The sequence below is a fragment of the Desmodus rotundus genome, chromosome 4, assembly GCF_022682495.2.
Source record: "Desmodus rotundus isolate HL8 chromosome 4, HLdesRot8A.1, whole genome shotgun sequence".
Lineage (NCBI taxonomy): Eukaryota > Metazoa > Chordata > Mammalia > Chiroptera > Phyllostomidae > Desmodus > Desmodus rotundus.
The window spans coordinates 156,800,888-156,821,744 of NC_071390.1; the positions used below are offsets into that span (position 1 = coordinate 156,800,888).

General features: G+C 46.7%; 1 protein-coding gene across 20 annotated transcripts in view; it reads left to right on the top strand.

Moving 5' to 3' along the window:
- Nucleotides 1–20,857, top strand: part of APBB2 (amyloid beta precursor protein binding family B member 2) — a 317,140-nt gene that overhangs the window by 276,431 nt on the left and 19,852 nt on the right. Inside the window, exon 1 of one of the 20 annotated variants that reach the window (XM_045182791.2) lies at nucleotides 4,317–4,453. The exons of 18 other annotated variants lie outside the window; for them this stretch is intronic. The gene's annotated coding sequence lies outside the window, so the exon portion shown is untranslated. Of the gene's footprint in view, nucleotides 1–4,316; nucleotides 4,454–17,062; nucleotides 17,590–20,857 lie in introns of those variants that run through there. One more of the 20 variants, XM_024573763.4, reaches the window with a different exon arrangement.

Below are 20,857 nucleotides of genomic sequence, written 5' to 3' on the forward strand. Positions count from 1 at the left end.
CTGATGGCCGTGAATGAGTGTGAGTGCATGCCACTTTGCTAAGGTAGAAGTTAATTTATTTATTATTATATGTATTAATAAATATAAATTTATGTATTAAGCTGAGCTGGTCCACAAATATCCAAACTCCAGTAAAGAACAGTTGGACTTCAACGATCTCAGAGTCTAGCGGGGGACATAGACAGGCCTACAGCGTCATGTTGTCCAGTGTCTTTATCTGTGTCATTTGTCTTCCTTCACCTACACAGAGTACTGGTCCCCTTCTAGGTGTACAGTCCACGGGCCACCTGCCTCTCAGTCTTTTGAGTCAGAAGGGGTGGCGCTTCTGTGCAAAGAGCAGGGGGTTACTCCAAACCTCTTGACTGAGTCACACTCTGGGGGCGAGACCCTGGCATGTCCATTGGAACGATTATTGTGCGCACTTTAATGTGAGAACCGCTGGTCCGGTGCTGGTTTGATACCCTCAGCGATGATGCAGTGTGATACAAAGGGATGTTCAAACACAACCTCAAATATTTAAGGAATCATTCAGGGGTTTTCTTATGCTAAGTTCAGGGAGAGTTTCAAGTGGCCTCTGAGTTCAAAGCTGCTTTTACCTTTGGGTAAAGCAATATAGGGATATTTGTGGGTGCTAGTTAAGGATAGTTCAATTCATATCTATATGTATTTCTGGCAGCGTGCTTCCTAGGAACAAATTCAGATGCTTTGCTCTAGGAGGAGTTAACAGTGTGTACATTGTTGTGACAAGCCTGTGACTTTCTTGTTTACTGTTTATACTCATCTAATCAAATAAATTGAAATTGGATTATGGCTGTTACACGTTAGAGCAGTTATTATCCAGTTTAAATGTTGGTCTAAAGGAAATAAAATAGATTTTTTCTGTGCTTCTTGGGAGCATCATAGGTTATTGGTATGCTGGTCAAATTTTTAATTAGGTTTGTACAGAAGAAAGAAAGATTAGTGGTTGGGGTTTTTTATTTTCTTAATGTAGTATGTAAATAAACTAATATTTTATTCTGATCAGGGAGTCAGATGATTTTTAAAAATTTGATGATCTGCTTTCATATTTTTATTTAAAGCTTGTCAGGCTTTTAAAGTGGATAATAATTTTAAGTTACACTTTTATTGTTAGAAAGAGGAAAAGAAAATAATAGAATAGAATACCCTCCCAACACTCAGGATACCCTACCTTATTTTTTCAGGGAATGAGCTGTAATATTTACCAGAATTTTGCACATAACTAAACCTATCTTTCTATAAACCAAACCTTTTGGGTTTTTTTTTCATTTCTTTCCTTTTGCAAACACCTTTTGTGGACTTGCTGTGTATAAGCATCACGCCTAATGCTAGGATTCAGAGTCATCTAGGCAAGATCCTTCACAAAAACAGAAACTTCAAAACCACTGACTGCTCTGAACACATAGCAATGAGCCGGAGAATACAAAGCCAGAAATGACAGGCCCCGGGGAGTAGGGAAAGGCTTCATGGAGGAGGTGACATTTGATCTGGTCCTTGACTCAGAAGTTGGAGTTTGCAAAAGGGAAATTTATTCTTGAAGTTGTAAAGGCATTATGTGCCGATTACATACATGCTCATTTTTAAAGTACCTATAGAAAAAAAATTAATTTATTACATTTTAAATGTGCTTGCCGCTGAAAATACACTGGGTAAAATCCACGAGACCTCTCACTCAGGTTCTACAGTTTACTAGAGGGACTCACAGAACTCACTGTGGGCTATTTTACTCACAGTTGCATGGTTTATTACAGCTAAAGGACAGGGATTAAAGTCAGCTAAGGGAAGAGGAACGTAGGGCAGAGCCCAGGAAAGTTCCAAACATAGACTTTCCAAACATAGAGCTGCCCTCCCTGTGGAGTCCTGGGCAGCCCAACTTTCCCAGTATTGACATGTGATAATACGCCTGGAGTATGGCCAACCAGGGAAGCTTGTCCGAGCCCTGGTGTCCAGAGTTTTGATTAGGTCTCCATTGTGAAGGCATCGCTGACCTCCCATGGGGCTGAGCTCCATCTCTAGCCCCTCCAGAGGTGAAAATGATGCCAAGTGACCCAAAGCCCTTACCCTGGGTCACATTGTTACACTATCTAGTGTGACCTAAGACCCCCAGGTAAACAAAAACCCTTGTATCGGGTATGACATCCCAGGGTCTTAGAGATCACCACCCAGAAGCCAGGGGGAAAGGCCAGATCTCTCTCTGGTCAAGGTTGAATTCCTTACTATACAGAAACAAAACCAGACACTACCATAAGTTTATAAAACGCATCATAAAGTGAGAGGAGACAAGACCTATGGAGGAAGAGTCTGGGAAGCTGGATGCTGGGGCATGGGATAGGCGGTTTGCCAGTTAGGATGCTTTTCCCAAGGAATTGGACTGAGGTCGAAAGGTTGAGAGGAATTAGCCAGCTGAGCAGAGCCTTGAAGAACATTTGAGGAGGAAACAGTTGGTGGAAAGGTGTGGAGGTAGGAAGAAGATGGGACTGGAGCACAGAGAAAGAGGAGAGAATGTGGTTGCAACATTGAGTAGAGGAAAAAAAAATAGGAACAAGATCCCAGGTAGCCTCGGAGACCCTGAATATGACGATGAACTGTATCTCCAATCGATGCGAAGCCGTATAGAGTTTTAAAGCAGGAACACGATGCTCAGATTTGTGATGTGTGTGTTTAAAGGGACATGTGTGTGGCTGTGAGACCAGCTAGGCTGGGATGAGAGTGGAAACGGAGTGACTGTTAGAAGACCGCTGCAACCTGCTCGAACGTGGCATGGTGGCAGTGGAGTGGGTAAGGGAGGACAACTTTGAGGGAGCAGTTGGAGCAGAGCTGATGGGACTTATCATGCCGGCCTGCCCAGCAGACCCTCAGCTGCCACACTGTGCTGTTCCCTGTGGGCCTCTGGCAGCCCCATCTGATGTGTCACTTCTACTCTGCTGCAGGTAGAAAATCAGACAACCAAACTGCTAGAATCATATGTAAGGAAGGAAGGGCAGCATCTAAAGGTGTGACAGGTGTAACAGTGAAATTGGTCCGAGCCTCCAAACTTGGTGATGTCTGTTCTGGCTACTGAACCCCAAGCCTCAAATCCCACCCCACACGCACTTCCAGTCCGAGCTGTGCTCCAAACGTTTGCGGTTGCCATAGCAGTTCACTGTACACGACTCTTCTAAAAAGCTGCAGTATTACTGGTCATGGGTTCAGATACACCATGAAGTAAACCATGCCCGTCCTCTGAAAGACAACCATTGACTAGAAAAGCCTAATACAAAATTGTCAGCACAGCGCTTAGTAAGTGTTGAACGAAGGAATAGACGTCTAATCCTCTTTAAAATATGAACATTAGAAAGTTTCCAGTACACCTGTGATACGTTTTACTAAACCCAGACAAGACCTCCTAGTTACATACACCCTTGATTTTCCATGTATGTTTCACATTTTCTGTTTGCTCCTTCGTAAAAGGAGTGTATGGAAAGTTGACTGTGGCAGAAAACATGGCTGATGGCCCCTGCCTATGGCACTTTGTTAATTGTTCCATCAAATAACTTACTTTTGCCCAGAAACAATTAGAAAGAGGAAGTACATTCAGAACGCTCGCAGAATATAGTTAGAGACCTTAGATTTTCCTTTCAAACTCTATTTTGGCCAATGGCTGACCAGCACTCTTATTTACATGCTGTCGCGTAGCCAACTGGCCGCTTTTCTGCTTCCATGTATATGAGTTCTCTGCGACGGATGACAGTGTTGGGGTGCCAGTGTCATCTTGGCTTCAGATCGGGGTAAACACAAGGTGCCTTAGAGAGGCGATGATTAGAAAGGTGTGTAGGGGTGAACTACTGTTAAGGGCGTCATGTAAATTGGCAGGGAATCTGTGAGAAATACCTTTCAGCTTAGTTCAAAACTTGCTGCCTGATTGAGAAAACTATGGTTTGCTTCTGCTTTTCCGTGGCAACGCAGCGGCTTTCTGGCTGGTGGCCGCAGAACCCCCTCCCCTGCCTCCCCTACCTCTCCACCCTGCACAGGTTAAGCACGGTCGTATTAGAAACCAGAAACTCAGGCCCGGGACGTCAGCTTTCTAAAGAGGTTCAGTGGAATTAGAACGAACTTCCCAAGTCCTGGGAGTCCAGAAAGGAAAATGTATGTTGGTGGTGGGGGTATTCCACCCTTCTCTCGCCCTGGGTCAAGCCGCTGGCAGCTGGGAGCACCTGGCGGGGCGGGGCGGGGCCTGGAGTGGGCGGGGCGGCCGCGCGCCTCTCCAGCAGCCAATGGGCAGGGGTGGCGGCGGGTGTGGAGCGCAGGCGGGTGGGACTCTGGGAGGCACAGACGCCACTCGCTTCAACTTGAGACCGAGGGAACGTGCTGCTGCGAAGCTCCAGGCTAGCCGGTCCGCACCCGGCCTCTTCCCTGCGCCGGAGGCAGCATCCCCGCCCAACCCTGGGAGGCTAAGGTGAGGGACTTGGGGTCGGGGTGGTACGCCTTTGTCTGCAGGTGCGTGCAGAAGTAATGAACCGGGTAGCAGCCCGAGCTCGCTCGCAGAGACAGCGAGGCGGCCCGGGAGACACGCGGGACAAAGGCGGCCCTCTCCCTTCCCCGGAGTCACCGCTTAGGGAGGTGCCTGGGCAGGGAGGCCGGGAGAGAGGAGGAGGGTGTCTCTGCGCCGCCCTGGAGGGGGCGAAGATTGTATGAAATGGGAGGACAGGTTAGGAGTCTTTTAATTCCAATTTACCCGCGCAGCAGGAAGCTGGTCAGTGGTGGCCTCTTCAGATGGGCTGCACAGGGCAGTTCTGTTGTGGCCAGTGTTATAGGATTGAGTAAATGAGTGCATTTATCTCACGTGCCCTCTGGTGAATCACGTTTATGTCTTCTTGTCTACTAGGAGTGAGAGATAATTGCAGGATCTGGGTAATCCAGTTTTTGTATTAAAAGCAATATGCTTTGGAGTAGAAGTACTACATTTTCAAATAATTTTTATTACATGATTTAGAATATTAGTGTGACTTCCATGTGAGAAAATGCCTCAAATTCCCAAAATGTAGAAAAGCAGCCAACTTATCCACATGCTTGCTCTTGGCATTGAAAAAGAGTTTTATTTTTTTTTTTAAAAAAAGGAAAAAAACATGTTTTAAATATTGCATACAACCCTTTGTTGGGTTCTCAGGGGACATGGGCCTTTCCTATCTATTATCTGTTTCCTGAACCAATATTGTAACCAGGCACGTCTGTGATTCCCTAATTAATGTGTTGGCCGTGAATCTTCATTATTGCCCTGGGTGGGAGAAGGCGGAGGAGGAGGCAACCCATTAGCCTTTCCTTTCTTTTTTAACTGCAACTGCAGCCTGGCTTTGAGTTGTATCAGAAAGGTGGGTTCTGACTGCCTACCCACGTTGCTCTGATTCGGTTTTCTTGGGCCATTGAGCAGTCAGCCTCTTCTCCAGGCTGGCTCTGACACAAAGGCAGTGTATAAGTTTTCTCCCTAAAGTTCAGCTCTTTGCTACTGCCTTTTAGTTGTTGTTTGCTTTGTAAAAGGGATTTTCATGTGTCCTGAGGCCTTTTACAAGAAGTTACGAGCGTAACATACTGTGAGGAAAATAGCTGTGAATCTGTATTTGTCAATTTTGTCTGTTGAATTATAGACTGTGACTGTGTTGTCTAAAATGAAGTGGGAATAAAAAGCTTAATGGGGGAAAACTTTCCACAAAGCATCAGCCATCAGTGGTGAAGAAGGGGCGGTTGTCATCCTTGGCCAGGTGAGCGAGGCCCAGGGTGACGGCGTGGGCTATGTTCTGGTTTGGTCAGGAATCCCACCTTTCTGACAGCTCATATATTTATGAGTTCTTCTGTCATTCTCGCAGGCCCTAGCTTTTGAGCCATGGAAATAATTTATTTAACAGGTATTGATTAAATACCTACTATGTGCCAAGGATTGGCAATGACGATTAAATGGTAAATACGACAGGTACTGTTTGGCTTTCTTGAAGTTCACGCTGCACTGGCACAGAGCCCATTTCAGACACTCTGAAAGGTGTGGATGACCCTGAGCAGCCAAGAGGATTTGCTGCTGGCTCCTGCCCCGGAGACCAGCTGAGCCCAGAGCCGTAGGTGCTCACAGGTGTGCCGAGGACACCTCTGCTCCAAAGATGGAGGTATTAATTGGATCAGTGGGTCCGTGAATGCACTGGAATTGTCTTGAACCTGCTAACTTTGTCCATGGACACCTCTCAGAAGAGTCTGGGACTGCAAGGAGGGCCAGACGCTGAGCTCTAAAAGAGTCTGGAAAGTGGTATTGTATTTAGGATGTGCTAATCCCAGTCCGCTTCAAAGCTATCAGTCCTGCTGGGTCCTCGTCTTACCTCAATAGCCTACGTATTGGACAACCCCTCAGGGGGATGAGTTTCATTCTGTACCACCGACTGAGCAACACTCTACATTGTCCACAGTGTGAAGAGGTGACTCCTAGGTTTAGAGATCTGGAACACAGGTGGAAAACAGTGATTTATTCTCTCTGTGCTTTGCGTGGGTTTTAGGAGTGTAGTGAAGACACATAATTTCTTACTCGTCTGGGTTTCCAGACTTTTCAGCAGATCCCTAGGGTCACATGAGAACATACTAAATAATGTGATGTGTTCTTTTCTAAGTGCCTATTTTAAACACTTACGAATGTAAAAAATTTGAGAAATTCTCAGACCTTTGGATTTCTCTGGTCCCCACATACTACCTGGCACCGGATGCTCTCCATAAATAATTGAACCGTTGAGTGGGCAGATGAATGAATGGAGATAAAACATTTTATTTTCTATTTTAGGGTTTAACTATAACCATCACATGTACTTGATATTCATCATCTTTAGATGAATGTGCTGTTGGGCAGATATGGAACATCTATGTGTCAGCGTGAGGTACTGAGGGAATGAGACAGGCAGGATTCAAAGAGGCGGAAGAGAAGCCAGGAAGACAACTCAGAAGCAAGATGATACAGATTAGGATGCATGCCATGAAGACAGCCAACAGCACAAAGCAACACAGAGTAGCTGAGTGGGTACACCAGCCACCGAGAGGCAGTCCGTCCTTAGAGGTGACATTTGAGCTTAGCTTGGAGGTTGAAAAGAAGCCAAGCACATGGGGAGTGGGCAGGAAGGTCTGAGGAAGAGGAGCACTCGTGTGTTCAAGGATCTGAAAGAAGGCCAGTGTGGTTGGAAGCAGGAGCAAGAAGGCCAGTGGTATGCTCCTAGCGGGGGGAAGGGGCAGGTGGGGACAGGATCCTGCTTTTTGTCTAGGGCTGAAGGTTTGGCTTTGCTTGTTAATGCCACGAGAAGCCTTTGAAGGGTGGAAATCAGGGGTGTGTCATGAGCTGACTCATTCCATTAAACCATCTCAGTGAGTGCTGTTAGGGGAATGGGTGTCAGGAGCAGAGGCAGAAGCTGGGGGACCAGTGGGCGAGTCCTGGTCCAGGAATGATAGAGGTGGTGGTGGCGATGGCGGGGATGCAGGAAGCAGGTGTGGAGGTTACACTGGCAGGACTGAGTGTAGAAATGCAGGAGAAGGAATAATCCGGGGCCACACCTGGAATTTTAGATTTATTTATTTATGTTGGAAATGCATATTAATAGAAATAATGACTGTATAAGGACAGTTACACAACAGAGCACCCATTTTCAATTTATGTCGTATTAAGACCTTGACTTAATTTTGTTTTATTCTCCAGTGCGGGTGAGCAGCCATATCCTGTGGATGCTGGGCATGTGGCCATTTCCCTAAGACATTTTCACCCTTCGGTGCCCTGCCTTTCTCAACTGACTGTTAGACCTTTGAACATTTTCTTTGTTCTGTCATAAAACTAAAGGATCAAAGTAAGGAAGGAGATAGGTTTAAGCTGCAGTCCATATGGAATAACTACCTTTGCTCCCAGTTTTATAAGAAACCATTAACAATTGCATTTGAAATTGTTTATTTCACATGCAACATCCTACGTGGTTCCAACAACTAATATTCTGTCATGAATAAAACTTGTTCCGTAGGTATTTCAAATCAAAAAGAGTAAATAAAATTCCCTAGTAACTTGGCTGGAAAGTCACTGAGCATTTTGTGAGCTAGAAAAGCCATTTCCTTGTATCTATAAAGCAGAGACATAAAATAGTTGGTTTCTGATAGGATTTTTGGTGCCATCCTTGTATCTGCAGATTTGTGCACATGACAGATTACAAAGGTCAGGGAACTTTGGTTTTGAAACCAACTTTGGTTTGGTTTTACAAGAAAAGAAAAGAAATATTAATGCAGAAAATATTCCTTAAGCAGATGAGAAGGGCAGAAGTGACTGGGGCTGCCAGCCCCGCTGGTACAGAAACCTAGATTGGTTTTCCTAGAACACGTACCAGGGGTGTCCAACCCGTGGACCGCATGCGGCCCAGGATGGCAGTGAATGTGGCCCAACAAACACAAAATCATAAATATCATAAATCTATTTAAAACCTTTTTTTTTTGCTCATCAGTTTTCGTTAGTGTGTGTGTATTCACTGTGTGGTCCAAGACAACTCTTCTTTCAGTATGGCCCAGAGACGTCAAAAGGTTGGACACCCCTGGTGGGGATGAATAAATTATGACAGTTAAAATAATTATGATAGAGGAGAAGCAGCTACAGAGAGCACAGTTGACAATTGGGGCTGATTTGGCCTGATTCTGTCGTGTCAAAGCATGCATCTGTTTTCCCAGTTACATGAAAATGCGGTTTTTAAGGAATCTACTGTGTTGTTTTTTATTTTTCTCCCCCTGCCCCCCCCCCCCCCACCTTAAGCATGCTAAGACGACTCAAAGCCTGCTAGTGACCTTGAAATAAAGTAACTGGGGCAGAGCTCCATGTGAATTCTGGTTCTCATGTTGGGTGTCCATGTCAAATTTCAGTTGAGCAGAAGGCTTTCGGATCTAAAAAAGATAGACATTGGCAGAGAGCTCCTGTTCCTGCATCGGGGTGGAGTCGTTTCCCACTGGCTCTGGGGTTCGTCGCTCTGACAAGGATTGTTCCGGCAGCTCAGCCTGTCGCACAGGTGTAGCGCACGCTTGCTTTCGTGCTCTGCTGTTACCGGCTTGAAATCCCTTTTCCTCACGGGACCTTGCATTTTCATTTTGCACTAGGCTCCTCCACACATTATTCAGCTGGTCCTAACCTCAGTTTTTGTCCACATTGTATGTTGCATGCCGGAATCAGGTTGTCCTCTAAGCAGGTTCAGCGCTTTTTCTGTAAAAGCCCAGATTTTAAGTATTTTGAGCTTTTGGGCCGAATGGTCTCTATTGCAACTACTCAACTCTGCATTGCTGCACAAAACCCGCCGTGGACGCAGGAGGTGAGTGGGTGTGGCTGCGTTCCAGTCACAACTCGGTCTATGAAAACAGGCAGAGGGTGGATGGTTTGTGATCCAGGGGCCAGAGTTCGCAACCTCTGACTTAAAGGACCTGAATGGAACCTGCAGTGACAACTGAAATGGGGACCTTGTCCTTAGGAAGTCAGAGGGCTCAGTCGCCTTTGGCCCGCTTTGTGCTGTTCTGAAAATCAGCTTCCAGAGGTCGGGCTGTTTGGGGTTCTCCTGTGGCCAACCGTTAATCAGATACCCCCAACCCACATGTGAACTTCTTTAAGATGGTGTGTTTATTTGTCAAATATGAACAGATACGGACACTGAAAGGAACGTAAGCTCAGACAGTAGAAGGAAGGTGCTGCCATGACGGGAGTGCGGTTTTGGTTTTTAATATTATCATATTTGATGGAAAAGAAACAAGGAGACTAGCTGCATGTAAAAAGTAACCCGATTGAATAGGAAAGGTGTATTCTTTCAATCCACATCAAGAAGTTGACTCTTGCCGAGGTGGCTTAGTACCCCTGGGGTGGGGGGTGCGGGGGGATCCTCTGTGCTGCTTACAGCACAGCTCTTCCTGCCTCTCTGCCTCCGTGTGTATGGGAACGCGTTGTCCCTGTTCTTTTTCCTAAGCGATACACAAAGGTTTATTTCTCTTTGAGTACAATTATTAAGAAAATTATCTGGGGAGTCAGTAAATCTTGATAGAAATCATTGTACAGGGGAAATTTCTGTATTGATTTCTGTAGAAGCAGAAGAGCCGTTTTTCATTTAGACAAATGTTCTGAAGAAGGAATCTAGTTAGGGGCCTTGGAAACAAGGTTGTTGTTTCTGCTGGGGATGATCAGAGTACAGATTTGCTTTGCTTTCACATGGAGTCACAAGAGATTAATAATCTTTCAGAAGTCGCCTCCTGCCCATTCAGATGAAATATGTTTTATTAACATTGCTTCAGATGACATGAAAACGGGATATGAACTGAAGTCATTTTTAAAGTGATGTCTGTGAGAAATAGTAGCAGCAGAAAAAAAAATCTAGCCAACTGTCTTTTGTTCACAGCATTATTGCCTTAGGTTCTTACCAAGCTGATCAGGTATATGGGGAAAGTCCTTATTTTATCCTATTTATTTATTTACTCAGTCATTCAAAAATATTTATTGATTACCTACCATGTGCCAGACAGTGGTGATTGAACAAGTCAGAAAGGTTTCTGCTCACACGGACTTCACCTTTTAGGGGGAGTGACAACCAATGGTCATTGGCACCAATTCAGTGCCAACAGATATCCCCAATTTGGGGTGCAATGAAGAAGAAAACTTGATTCAGTACAAAACAGCTCAATTGTGATACAGCCTGTCTGTGAGGCAGCCCTGGGACCAGCCGGCTTTCCAGCTGGGCAGCTCTGCTGCCGCTCCTTGATGCTCTGCTCTGGTGAAACATCTTCGGTGTCTCACCTCAACCAGGAAACACAGTCTTCAGTGGGGAAAGTGGGCTTCCCAAGCCAGAGGGGAGCTGGCTTATATAAAACAGAAGTTCCTACCCCTGGTCCCTGAGTGATCTATCCTCATGGAAATGAGGACTCCAAGTCCTCACAATTTGATTGGTCCAAAAGGCACTTCCCTGATTGGTAGAATGGAGCTACTCTGCTTGGATGGGGAAAGTCTCAGTCTTATTGGTTGAAATAGGATTCCAGGAACTCCTCTACAAGGGCTGGCTCAGACGGTGGAAACACAGCGCAGGCAGGCAGTTCAGTGCAGGCTTCTCCATGAAGTGCAGCTTGCATGAGGGACTCCTGTGTAGAAATGGCTGCTAGGCTCTGTTTTATTCATTTTTATTTTTATTTTTTATTTGAGCCCAGTTAGCCACCAGGAGCCCTTTTTAGTGGGTGTCTTGTTTCTTAGGGTCCACAGGGAGAAGGGAGGACAGACAATAAACAAATAAGCAGAGTAGTTTTAGGTGGCTGTGAGTGTTGGCAGTGCCCGAGTGTTCCAGGGGATTCTTTTGGAGGTGATGACCATAAGGAGGCGTCCTTCATGAAGACCTGAGGAAATAAGTGATCCAGGTAGCAGGAACAGACAGCACAAAGGCTCTGTAAGGCAGGAACTGGCCTGTGTGGAAGTTGGAGAACAGAAGGATTCAGGTGTGGCTGGAGCCCAGCAGGCATTGGGCAGGAAGTGAAGTCTGAGAGGTAAATGGGGAGTTTGAGGGGGACTCATCAGCAGGGGAGCAGAGGGTAGAAGGCTGCTGTATAAAAAGATGAAATCCTCAGCCTTTGCCTGGGAAAGTGATTTAGACCAAACACAGCATTTAATTTTTGTCACCAGGTCCAACAGTGGTAAACACCCAATATCAAGCAGGGGCAGAGGCCTGAGCTACCTCTCATCATTGAAGAGTGGGGTCTGAGGAGCCCATTAATTGGGAGGGAGGGAGGGAGGCTTAGGTGCCAGGTGCCCAAAAACAGAGAAAAGAAGAGACTGGTCAGGCAGACCTGTGTTCCACTTGTGGACCCACCACTGTCTAGCTGTGGGGTTTGAGCAAGTTACTGCAATTCCCCGCACCCTGGATTCCTTGTTTGTAAAATGAGAGTTGGGGAATGCTTCCTCTGCAGCGTTATGGTGTGGCTTGGCCATATAATGCACACAAAAAACAGAGCCTGGCTGGTTGCAGATTCAATAAATGGGAGCTGCTATTGCTATTTTGTTATTAGCCATCCATCATCCTGGTGTTGATGTCTATTTTTGTTTGGGTATTTTTGAGTTTACAGAGTTATCATTGTTACCAAACTCAGGGGATTTTTTGACTGGAGTCTTTATTTAAGAACCATATGTGGTTGTGTGTCTTCTTTTCATTAGGTAGTTTCATTTACTTGCAACAAGTAAAGGAGATAGGGGATTCCCATCTGCAGTTTTTTCTCCCCCTGAAGAGATGCTTAGCCCTTGCTTCTGTACACTACTTGGCTAATTACATGTCGATTTCTTCTTTGCAGTTGGCTACACTAATTCACCTGCAGTTCTGGTTGCAGTTCAGGTCAAGCTCATCCCTTTGCAGCTGCCTCTGCAAGCAAGAACAGCATTTAATAAGAACCTTCCAGATCTTGAGACCCTTGTGCTATCGAAAATCAGGAATAATTTTATCTAGATAGAAGTTTACAAAATTTAAATGAAGGCCCAGTGTCTTGGCTTTTTATGTCATCTACACTAGTGTGCCTCCTGTCTGCACAGATAAATGAGGATTAGCCATATCTGACAACCCTAAATCCTCTTGAAAATTTACATACTGATTTAATTAAGAATGTGCCCTGCCCACATGAGGCCATATGGCTGGCTGTGTGGAGTTGAAGAGAATTCACACTCAGGCTCACCGTGGTTTTCACCAGGAGCCTTGTTTGTGCCTTGCCCGTGGTCTGTGCCCACCTGACCCTTCTTGCATGGGAGCCACTTCCAAGTAACGAGAGCTGTCATATTCCCTCCTCTGCATCAAAGTCGTTAAATATTCGCACATTCCTCTACCTTGTGGGATAGCGGCCTTCTGCGTATCAAGTAGTTTTTGTTTTCGTCTATTTCAACTTTCAGAAAGGAATCCAGCCCATAGTTTCTCAATTCAGGTGTAATTTACATAATTTTATCCCTTGATTATGCCGTAAACTTGACACCGTGAAATCGTAACACGGCATGAGTTATTTCTCACTTGAGAACTCACTGTAAGTTGTGCGTGCCTTCTTTTGCTCAGATATTCTGAGAAACAAGTTTTTTTTTTCACTGTAATTCAAAACATGAGAGCAGACACTCGTTATTTTATGCTCTCTTCAAAGATGGGGTTTTAAAAAAACACTTCCTGTTTGCTCTCAAATGTCTTTTTTCCCCTCATTAGAAAGCTGACTGCTAACTATTGTGTCTTCTCTCCAGTGGCATGAGGAAGCCCTTTGTTTAGAAGGATGTGCCTTGAATTTCAATAGCCTTACCCCACTTTAGGTCCTCAGCTTCACACTTCGTCCCCTTGAAACTGTAGCTCCCATTACAGGTACTGGCTGCTCCCTGCTGGGGCAGGAGCAGGGAGGTGGGAAGGGGACTTGCTTTGGAAAGTAAGGGGCACACTGGGTCAGAGACAGACGGGTGTTTCTGTCACAGCTGTTGGGTCCTGGGAAGGACAGAACCTTTTCCCTGAGCTGAATTTTCTGAAACTCACCAGACACCAGATGGTAAATTTGCATAAAATAAGAATTCAGTTCAAGTCACAGGACTTCCCCCTGCAGGGTTTGGATGCTAACAGAGTCTGTGAATGAGTTTCAGGGATTGTTGAACCTTTGCCCCCTCCCTCCTAAGATTCTGCATAAAATTGTGCAAAACATTTTCTTTCTGGAGTGTTTTTATCACATTCCAAAAGGTTCTATGCTGCCAAACAGGTTAGGAACCTTCCTCTTGGCAGATGTCCCCCTTCTCACCCCAGCCGGCTACCACACCTGCGCCGACAGGTTGCGGGAGATTGTGCAAGTTAATGAGTGATCCCCCACGGCACTCTTAGGGAGTGGGGACCACTGTTCTTCCCATTTTACAGGTGAGGAAACTGAGGAACACCAAGGCGGAGGGCCTTGGCCAAGGAGGAACAGCTAATCCATGTCAGGGACAGAAAACAGTAACACTTGAAGCTGGGGGTGGAAAACTGTTGGGTTCAGGAGTGGGCTGGGGAGATTTCAGGACATACGGTTTTGTAGTTTGTGCTTCGTTGGCATGTGGAGAATGCTGGCCTGTGCTAGCTTTCAGAAGACCCCGGTGATGAAAGACAAGCATCTGAAAGTAGCACGATGCAGAGAGTTCTGCAAAATCAGGGCGAGAAGTACACTGGCAGGCCTGCTTCCCGCGCTCAGTTTGCGAGAGCGGACAGTTGGGTGGTGGTGTGCTGCATCAGAAGCAGGTGGCTGGGCCAGGGGTTAGGAAATGCCTCCTCTTCCAAAAAGCCGGAACAGACGTTGTCATTCTGATGTGCTGTTCATTTTGAGGAATTTCCTATTCATTTGGGTGCCCAGTTACACATGCCAAATACTTATGTTACTTCAGGCTTGTTTTAATGAAGACAATGCCAATTACTCCCACACTCATTTTCCCAAGACGCCGCCGCCGAGAGCATGCTGGTCACGCAGCCTTGGGTGTGCGGCTGGTGTGGGATTACTCCTGGGCTTTCCTTCTTCCCACTGGTGTCTTGTACAGCAAGAAGACAGTGAACTTGTGCCTGACTCTAAATTTAGCCTTCTACACTCTCAGAATGGTGTGTCTCAGGCAGAAGCCCATCCTTGGGCTGATGTTTTTTTTACCAGCAAATTTGTAAGATGTCAAATCGGCGGAGCAGCTGCCATTGCGACTCTTCTGAATTTTTTGAATGACATTTCAAAGTCACTCTACAGTCCCTGTGTGTGGCTGGCTTTCACTTCAACACTTAAGTCAAGCAGTGCCTACTATCCCGCAAAGAATTAACCTTGTTAAAAGTTTGCAGTGTTGTTTTTTTTCTAAGTTCTGCCCTAAGGGAAAAACCACAGCGGCTACATGTTGATGTTATTTCCTTGAGTGATCGCTAGTACTGGGCCTGATAAACCATCAAGGGTTCCCATAATGAACATACACCAAAGAGACGGATTGGGTATTCGCAGGTCTCTGGATTTAAGGTTAGTGGGCAGTGCTTTTGCCACACCCTAGGCATAAGCTTTGCATTCAAATAAAAAATTGAAACATTTGGTATATATCAAAATCTGGTTAAAGAAATGTTTGCTGCTTCTCCTTCTTCTTTGTATTAAGAGGCAAAGCACAGGACAGGTCTGTTCGTGGTAAAAATCCAAGCACCATGCAATTCCTGGACCATCTGATCTGAGAGGAGAAACCCTAGACTCCAAGAGGTTAAGTGATAATGTTGACTCAACACTAGACCAGAATCTAGGTCTTTGGATCCTTTGCTGCTGGTCTCAATTGGCTCCAAAGACTAACTCTGGGAGTGGGGCCAAGGCCCAGCAGAAGGACATGAGCAGGAGGTGACTGGCCCTCATCCTGGTCAGTGGGAACCAGCAAATCCAAGGAGAGGGCCACAGGTCCTTCCCCAGGTCACATTTCATCTCAAATGCTGTCCAGCACGACCCAGCTGAGACATGAAACCATCGGATGAGTAAGTGATAATAACTGTAATGACGCAGTTTTTGCACTTGGTTATGTGCCAGGGACTCTTTTACACACACCCTCCCATTTAATTTAATTCTCATGATCGCCCTGAGCCGGGTGTCCTTGTCCCTTTTTCACTGACAAGGAAGCAGGTTCCAAGGGGCACGCCATCTAACAATGTGCCTGGGACATGGGAGGAGCTCTGGAAAAGGTGCAGGTGAGTAACACACCTGGGGATGGGGTGAGGGGGGAGACAGCTGCCAGCAGGATTTGAACACAGCTCTTTCTACTTAGCCTAAAGGGCCTCTCTGAGGAATTTTCAGCCACCTCCTCCCCCTCAAAAGTTCACAGGCCAAGGAAAGAAGGGGCCAAGACTCCCCATGTCAATCTAAAACCCCAGGTTTTTTGCTCTACTCTTTGCCCCTCTCTTGCATGCTTGTGCAGAGCAACCTTCTGGATCATTGGGGGGGACAAACTGCACAATGGCTCTGCAGGACTGTGAATAAGTATGGGGTACCCGTCATAGGTACGGTCCAAGAAGGCCAAAATTAGAGTACTGCAGAGACCATCACATATCGGCTTCACCGTGCGATAGCTGTGTGGCTATCATCAAGTTGCTCCGCCTCTCTGAACTTTCTCCTTTTCCATCTGTGAGAACAGTAGTAGTGACCTTGGCAGATGGCTGTTCGGGCAGCACAGCCAGAGCTCAGTAAAGGCAGCTGTTGAGAATGTGACTATAGTAACCACATGTATTAACAGTGTTGGTACCTGTGCCCCAGGACATGCGCTTCCCAGTGGTTTCCCTCAAACGCTGAGGTAGATAGTTACCTGTTTGTGTTAGAAAGTCATGTACGCTTATTGTGTACTATTCAAACAAATATATTAAATAAAACCCTCCATAGTCCCCCTCCAGATGACAGTTGACAGTCTGGACGTTGTGTTATCCCAGACTTTTTACTGTGCATATATTACGCAGTCCAACTTTGTGGGTTTTTTATATGAGACCATGTGACTTGGATAGCTTGCCCGTTTGGTTTCCCCCACTTACTAATATGTCGTGGTCACTGCTCTGTCGGACGTGCAGCTCTGCCTCTCCACCTGGTGACTGCGGCTCGCTGCCGGGCAGGCTCGCTCTTTGCCACCATGGTTTGAGCTGTCATAGCTGCGGAGTCCCGCTGGCTGCTCCGTCGGCCTGGCCCCAGGCACCTGGGAAAGCAGCTTTGTGTGAAAGTTGGTTTCTTCCTCACCGCCTGTCACCCCGTGCCCCGCCTCTGCAGTCCACTAGCTTTATGTATAATGCACGCGTGTGATTGACTGGGGGCCCTGCCCTCATACTCCTTCCATTGGGCTGTGACAGATCCGGGAGGGGAGGGTAAACGGTCTGGGTCGGATGGTTAAGTGGCTTCCTCAGGGTAACCCTGGTGGCTCAGAGCAGCTCTGGGGATGGAACTCAGTGTTTGGCCCCAAACCACAAATTGCCGTCAGCCTCTCACTGCTTTCCGTTCCTCTCTTCCCTGGCTCATCTCTGTTTCTTCACCCATTAAGCTTTCATTTACTATCCCACCTCTGCCCTTGACCTTCTGCTCTGTCTTGCTCCCTCCTGTTCTGTTGCCCTCTCACAATGCATTTCAGTGAAAGTGCCTTGATTGCAATGTTGTAGCTCTATTACTAGAACTTCAGGAGTGTTAGTAAAACAGGTAAGGGGGTTTGCACGTCACTGTTTCCGTAGGTTTTTTATTGGGAGCAGGTGGAGCTGGACCATGAAGATAAGTGCCCTGCCAGTGTTTACTGCGAACAGTTTCCTGTATTTGACAGCGATATTTTAAGCTCAATTACCTCCCCTGGCTGATATGTTGCCTCTGAACTCAGCTGGCATCTCTTGGCTTCATCGTAACATGGCTCAGAATACACACTTCTGTATAAGAGTTCAGCTAAAATAAGCACCAGAAGGTTATTAATTGCAGCAAAGTTGGGGAGTCAGATGGGGTGTCAGTGCTGAGTTGCCGCTAACGGGATTGTTTTCTTTACTGGATGCTGTGTGAATCCTAACATGCTGTGTTCTGCTCTGTTCCCTCATGCCTGCCCGGATTCAGAGAGAGGTAACCAACCGATTTTCACTTCTCCCCCTTCCTGGTGTCTTAAGTGTCTGGCACAACTCACCTGCTTCCTTCATGCCACATTCCCATTGTCACAGCCATCATTGTTGTTGGAAGGCAGAACTTCGTTCTGTTTAACCTTTTGCCGTCATCATTCTTGTGTGTCCTACTTCTAAAACAAAGTGTGGAGCTGCATCTGGGTCTCTAGTCCTCTGTTGCGTTTGACCCTGTTTGGGAAGGTGATGGGCAGCATGAGTAAGGACCTGGTTCCCTCTCGCCGATGGCTGAGGGAAGTCTTCCTCGCATGCTTGGGAGGATGCGTGATAGAAATGTTCAGCTTATGTGCCATGTCGTGTAACGAGGCTTTTCATGCTTCTTGAAGGATTAATATCAGGACTTGCTTATGTTACATTTCCTCTAGAGTTGTGTGGGTAAGGTGTAGCTGTAGACTGATAGTCAGAAGAACTGGCTCAATTTCCATCTCAAATACAAGCCAAAAACACAGGATCCGGCACAATTAACGCCCCTTTCCCATTACATAAAAATCTTTTATTACAAAACCATAAGCATGTAATTCTGTAACCTAACTATCACACTCGAGCATGCCATATGACATTTTAGGTGAAATGCTCAAACTGCTGTCCACCTGGTGCGAGACACTCACGTACCCTGCCAGCCACACGTCGTGGCGTCACTTCTGCTGGACCCTGTGTGTGGAATGCTCTTCCCTTCCCACCTGCAGAGGAGCAAACTGTGGAAAGGCTACTCCGAAGAACTGAGGTCTTCCCATCTGGCGGCTTGGAGGTGTTAAGCTTCACTATTCCACAGCTTTATCACTTAATAAAAGCTCAATTTTTCCATATTTTTTTAATGTTTCAATCCCAGTTCGCATTTGTTATTTTGTATTAGTTTCCCGTGTACAGCATAGTGGTTAGACAACCATGTACTTAGCAAAGTGCTCCCACCTGGCACGATGCGTAGTTTTTAGAGTATTACTGACCGTATTCCCTGGGCTGGACTTTACATCCTCCTGACTATTTTGTAACTGCCAGTTTATACTTCTTATCCCTCCACCTCTCTCCGTATTTATTTTTACTTTTAAAAAGAGTTTATCATCTTTAGAGAGAAGGGAAGGGAGGGAGGAAGGGGGAGAGAAACAACTGGTTGCCTCTTGCATGCCCTGACCAGGGAGCTGGCCTGCAACCCAGGCAGGTATGTGCCTCAACTGCAAATCGAACCACTGACTTTTTGGGTTCGTGGGATGACACCCAACCCACTGAGCCACACCAGTTGGGGCTCACCATTTTTTTAAAGATTTTATTTATTTATTTAAAGAGAAGGGAAAGAGAGGGAGAGAAACATCATGTGTGAGAGAAACATTAATCAGTTGCCTCTCTCACACCCCCTACTGGGGACCTGGCCCACAACCCAGGCACGTGCCCTGATCTGGAATCAAATCAGTGACCTTTTGGTTTGCAGGCCAGTGCTCAGTCCACTGAGCCACACCAGCCAGGGCTCTCTCCATTTTTGATGGAAGAAGAAAGTTTTGAAACTTTTCTCCTTGAGAGAATGATCATGGTTACTGCTTGGCAAAGTAAAGGGACACAGGCAGTCGCCTTTTTGTGTTAGAGCCGGTCTCAGGCGGCACCTGGCTGGGGCTGAGCCGTCTGCAGCTCACGGCCGTTTTCCTCCCCGAGGGTGCCGTCTGTGCTCAGTGGAAAGGAGGGGATGGGAAACGGCATGGACTGGGTGGGGAACCCTGCCAGGGCCAGTCTTCCAGAGCAGATGATAAAGAGAATTTGCGAACTTGACCCCTGGAGGCAGTGGAACGAAGGCTCTGGAGGGTGAGGGCTGCACTTTTGGATGCAAGCTCCCTCAACTAAAGTAACAAGTCCTGTGTGGGCCGATGGTGAGAGTGTTTTCAGATGTTTCTAGTTCCTACCCTCTGGTCTTCACCGGGAAGCAGTTGCTCTGAATATGAACAGCAGGACCTTTAGAGAGGGCCAAGTGCTGGGCAGCCCACGCCACCTGGATCATTTGTGCGGGGTAGGATTTCAAACCTGCTGTTTACGCAGCCTGTGGTCTCCCAGAAGTGCCTGGGGAATGAATGAGTACACCCAGGTGATGAGTTCCTGGAATGCACCTTTTGGAGTTTATGAACTTAGCATCTTCTTAGACTTGCAAGGAAGGAAGAAGAAAGTTGAGTTGGCCAGGCTAGAGGCTGAGCTTTGTGCTGTCGGCGATGCTCAGTGGGGTGCATGTGGCACTGGGTAAAACTAAAAAACAAAGTAGGGGGCGGAGGGGGGGGGTGACCTTCTGGAGTGGCCATGTAGGAAGACAACATTTCTACCCCCTTCCTTTTCCTTCCCTCCCCCCTCCCCCAAAACGAGATTTTCAGAGTACAACCATGAAATGAAGGCAGTTAGCAGAGAAGAGCAGGCCGTCTTGAAACAGGACTCCTCCCCCCAGGCCCTGTGCAGGCGGAGCAGAGGGGAGAGCGAGCCCTTTATCACAGAGAGCGAGAAGTGGGGTGTTTGGGCCACATCTCTTTGCTGCTGTTTCATCCTTATTTAAATGCAGGTGGGGCCTGCCCTCTGCAGTAGTAACAACTCTGGTTTAAAGCTTCTACAGAAAGGTAAGCTAGGAGGAGAGAGCCTTTAGGTACATTTCAGCGAGTCTTATTAAATCCGTATGAGTGTAGGTTACGAAAATATCCCTCATGGATAAGGAAACAGTATTTTGAAGTAGCCTTCTCTGACTTCTTTTACTGCATTTATAATAACAATCACTAATTGAACGCCTGCCGTGTGCCAGCCTTCACAAATTCCCAGCTTCAAACATAATTGTATTTGGCCAGAGCAAGTTGGGATTCTGTGAAAGACAGTATGAAATTGTGGAGGGCGGGGTGAGGGACACTAACGAGAGGTTTGGGGACAGGCTGAATGGAAGGGAGTCAGACAGAAAGGGGAGAGGTAGCGCCAGGCAGCCCCGGGCCGCCCTGTCACTGGTGCGGTCAGCCCATCCTGGGCCGGTCCGAAAAGCAGAGCTCAATCCCGCAGCAAAGGCTGTAGGAAGGCAAGTTTCAGCTCATTATTTAGAAAGAAATTATGTTGTGGTTCACCAGGAACATTCCAGCAACAAGAAACAGGCTGATTGATGAAGTGAGATTTCGTGTTACTGAACTGGACTACGTACCTCCCACCTGTCCTGGCCGCTGCAGAGGGGACTTTGAAACATTAGCCTAGGTAACCCAGTAAGAAGTCTGTGGATG